The 4,677-nt window shown below is 44.9% G+C and overlaps 1 non-coding gene across 1 annotated transcript; it reads right to left on the reverse strand.

The window, feature by feature from the left end:
* Positions 1–779: 779 nt before the first annotated feature.
* On the reverse strand, positions 780–3,044 carry LOC119181095 (uncharacterized). Its single transcript, XR_012894377.1, has 2 exons — positions 2,959–3,044; positions 780–2,640 (listed from the first exon to the last, which is right to left on the reverse strand). It is a non-coding gene; the product is annotated as an uncharacterized LOC119181095 (transcript).
* Positions 3,045–4,677: the final 1,633 nt, after the last annotated feature.

Here is a 4,677-nt window from a genome sequence, read left to right on the forward strand (position 1 = left end):
CAGCGCAACAACTCGCTGCCCAAACAGTCTGGCTGGGCGGACGCGTACGAAAACCACAAATTCACTTACAGCCTGCAATCAAACACGTGCGCCGGTCCTTCCTCCGTGTGCGCCGGCTTCGCGTCTCTTGTCTTTGCATGTCTCAGTGTTGCTAAGTCACAGGGAACGACGCAGCCCACCTTTGGAGAAAGTGTAGGCAACATATGGAGGAAAGAAAACACTTAGGCACGGAGGAAGACACTTAGGAGAGGCCCTGACGTCACTCATTGTGAAGCCATGGTTATAGTGTACTAGAATATTCTAGTACACTTTACTCTAGTAGAAGGAGGCAGGAAAACTTTTTTGACAGAGATTGCTGCTAGGGTGGCTAGAATAGGGATATCTATAAAGGTAACAAGGTAGTTTTAAAGTGGGAAAAACAGGTATCCAAGCCAGCAGCGGTAAAACGGGGGCTTAGGCAGGAGTGTCCCCTGTCACCCTTATCATTCACGATGTACCTACGATTAGAGGCCAAATTAGAGGAAAGTGGACTGGGCTTCAACCTTTCTTTCGTCAAACAAGAAAAACTCATTGATCAGGCACTACCAGCATTAACCCAATAATTCCCAGTATGAGAAACATTTTTTCAAACTTCAAAATATTTCTTGGCCATGCTCTTAGAGTCACTAGGAGTACAAATGTTAGATAAAAAACTTGAAGATATAGTCTGTAAATTATTAATGGGATGTTGCATATGTGCAACTATGGGCAGTAGTGTATAAAATGGAGGCCAAGCCAAGTGAAAAAAAACTTTTTATTGCCACCAATTATTTTGGCGAATTTTCAAATTGAAGAAAGCATAAAACTGAAGCATAGCTGTTTGGTGCCTACTGGTGAAAACTAACAAAACAGTTACGGTCTTTGTTGAAACACAACATCACCTTACACTTGGCACACGAAAGATAGGTGTACCCTCCTGGGCATGCCTTACAGCGGTTCTGTTTTGCATTCCATGTGGGCCAGTGCTTCTTGCTGTCTCTTCTGACATCCCGGGGGACATTTAGGCACACTATCTTGAATGGTGTGACATTCTGAATCGAAGGGTGCCATGGTGGTCGTTTGTTGAGTAAGATCAGACTTGTTTCGAGCTCAGAGAGGAATTCTCTCAAGGATTTAGGCGGCCGTTTGTGCTGCTGGAGAATTTTCTTGTGCATGAACCATCCATTAACAGCTGATATTTTGAGCGTGTGCGAAAACAAATATATATACCAGCGTTTAGACTTGTTAGAAAAGCGATAGGAGAAGCCCATTTTGTCAAGAATATCCACGCCACCCATTGATCTGTTGTAGGAAGGAATGATCGCTGGACAATCGACAAAAATGTGCTTTTTCTCCTTGCTGTCCCACCTTTTGACTGATGTAAGCGAGTCAGCACCAATGCAGTTCGAAAGAAGAGTAACAGTGCGGTTGTCATGCCACTTCGCTGCCGCCATTGCCTTTTGGTCACACAAAGTGACGGAAGTATCACAGGTGTCCCGACCTTGCTTTTTCATCAATTTCTCCTCCATCAACTTGCTGCAGCTCAGTCTGTTTTCACGAACCGTACCAATATAGAAAATTCCATTCTTGAAGGCTCCTTTACAAGCTGAGGGCCTGTGAAGAAGTTATCAGCGACGACTAGGTTGTCGTCGCGCTTCGGTAGGCTGGAACACAGCTGGAGCACGACAGCAGCGCCCAACCCAAGCTGGTAGCCACCCTGGCTACCATAAAAACCTTTGTTGCAGCGCTGGTAGACATCAAAATCATAACACAGACCTGATTCCCCGGAACGTGCCCAAAGTTTTAGACCCCATTTACTCTTTGGTTTATTAGGCATGTACTGACGAACGTAACACCGCCCACAGAAAGGGATCAAGATTTCGTCCACTGCAGATTTTTTTCCTTGGGGCAAGACAACCATGTTGCTGCGCAAGGAACTGAGCCATGGGCGCACTTTCCAGCATTTGTCTTCTTTTACTTTGTCATTGGCCGCTTCATTATCGAAAAAATGCAGGTGACTCGTGATCTTTTCGAATCTGTTATGGGACATTACCGGGGCTACTAATTCATATCTACTTTCATTTTCCCAATGCGCACGAACCCTGTGCATGTTTACAAGTCCCATCCTGAAAAACATGCCCAGCACAGGTGTAAGTTTTTCCACGGTGAGGTTTAGAGTGGTTCCATGTTTTTGAAAGTAGTACTTATTGCTTTCATCGACGACAGCCTTTAGCATGGATCGAGAAACAAACACGTCAAAGTATTCCACTGCACTCAGCGGCTCTGCAGGTGCCAGCGGAAAGTTGTTCTCGAAACTACCTGCCTCGATATCAAAATCCTTTTTCACCCATGTGTACCGCCTTTTCATGTTCCGCGGTGTCCGATCTACAGAAGGCGCATCCGTCGAGGTAGCAACCTCTTCCTCAGCTTCTTTTACCTCAGTTTGGATGGCATCTCCTTCATCACTGCTGTCTCCAGACACTTCTTCGTCACTTTTTTTTCATCAGCGGAAAAATCGCTCTCATTAGCGTCGATAACATCCAGCAGGTTTGCATGAACAAAACGCTTCGGCCTCTCTTTTAGAACAGAATAGAATGTTGAGGTTGAAATTGCGGTATGTCCCTGAAAAATTGTTAAAACAGCAAAATTAGCAAACAAACATCCGTTCACACACTCCAAACGAATGCGTGTCACGATATGTAGGACGCGTTTTAAGCAGAAAAGCCATGTTGCATATTTGCAACAATGAAAATTGTGGCATTTAATGCCCACTGTTGCATATGTGCAACACACCATGTGAAAAAAATATTTTCTCGAACAGAGCAAGCAAAAAACTAACTTTTGGATTCTAGATTACTGTCAAGAGTGTTTCGAACACACATTCAGTGAAAAAAGCAGCGCAGGTTAACTTGAGGGCTCATAAAAAAATATTTATAGTACCTTGTTTGCGGAACTCGACGACGACATGGATGCTGCCATTTTGAAAACTGCAGATACGACGAATGTGGCCCCCAAGCGGCTGAAAATTGTACTGCGTGGAACGAAGAACCCTCAAAATAACATAATACGAACAACTTATACCGGTGCATTAGGATCCTTGCAATCGGCAGGGCACGGACATGGGTGTTGCAGATATGCAACAAGGGGCAATAATGGGTTAATGTACGCAGATGATATAAAGCTAATGGCCGACAACAAGGAAGATTTGCAGAGATTGATCGACATCTGTGGTAATGAGGGAGATAGGTTAGATTTCAGATTCAGTAATGAAAAATCGACAGTCATGATTTTTAATGATAATGAAGGTAGTGCACTTAGGATACGGGAGGTCATGCTAGAGATAACAGATAAGTACAAATATTTGGGCGTATGGATAAGAAATGGGATCGAGTACCTAAGGGAACACGAAACATACGGGACGACTAAAGGTAACAGGAATGCAGCGGTAATGAAAAACAGGGCACTGTGGAACTACAGTAGGTATGATGCTGTGAGAGGAATAAGGAAAGTGGTCATGGTTCCTGGTCTGACGTTTGGCAATGCGGTGTTGTGCATGGCATCAGAAGTTCAAGCAAAATTAGAAATTAAGCAACGTGGAATAGGTACCCTATCGGAAAAAATGCCATGGCGGATACTGGAAAATATGGTGGGCGTAGTGGAAATAGTAGTGGGCATAGTGGAAATTATGATGGATATGGTGGGACGTAGTGGGACATACTGGGTGGTATGGTGTACAGATGATGGGAAAAGTGGAAATGATGGTGGAAAGCAGAGGCTAGATAGTGGGCAATAATGGGACACACTGCCCACCATTGCGATAATGCTGGGAAGCCCTAAGCTAAGCACCACCCACCATATACCCTAAGCATATGGTGGGTGGTGCTTATTATGGTGGGCCACATAGTGTACCAAGCTGAGAAACTCTTCCCACCATTGCGATAATGCTGGGAAGCACTAAGCAGATGATGGGTGCTGCTTGTTATGGTGGACCACGTGGTGTACCAAGCTGAGAAGCTCTGCCCACCATTGCGATAATGCTGGGAAGCAGTAAGGAGTTGATGGGTGAGCTTATAATGGCAGGAAATTTATATAGTGTACCAAACTGGGATCTGTACACTACATGTTCTACCACCATGATTTCCACCAAAGGTTAGGCCTACCGACCGAGCCCGTACAATTGTGTTATCCGTGCTTCCGGGTTTCCGAATACACGATTTAGACGATTAAGAATGACAATACAGCGCAGCTATGGCATCACTTAACCTAAAGGAAGCGTTTTTCATTGTGTATGTTGTCCGCTCAAGAAGCAACAAACATCGATGCGACACGATTCAAGCACTCCCAGAGAACGTACGTCTCTTCTCACCGACAGCCGCCGGTCGCACTCGCCAGCACTTCTCTAGCTTTTGTGCGAGAACTCAGACGTGGCAATTCATATGCTCGGGGAACCAATATGATAGCGTAATGTTTCCGGCACACTGCATTCGTTTTGGCCAAGCCGTTATGTAGTTGTTGCTTTAGTGAAAGAGCTACAGCATTGCGCTGGCACGACCGCCTTCTACATTGCGCGAAAAGCATCCCAATACTCAATCAAATAAATTAGGCGGGCGTATCTATGGAATGAGCCTAAAAGCACCATAAAGCGTGAGCAAATGTCGC

This window comes from Rhipicephalus microplus, chromosome 3, assembly GCF_043290135.1.
Source record: "Rhipicephalus microplus isolate Deutch F79 chromosome 3, USDA_Rmic, whole genome shotgun sequence".
Classification (NCBI taxonomy): Eukaryota; Metazoa; Arthropoda; class Arachnida; order Ixodida; family Ixodidae; genus Rhipicephalus; species Rhipicephalus microplus.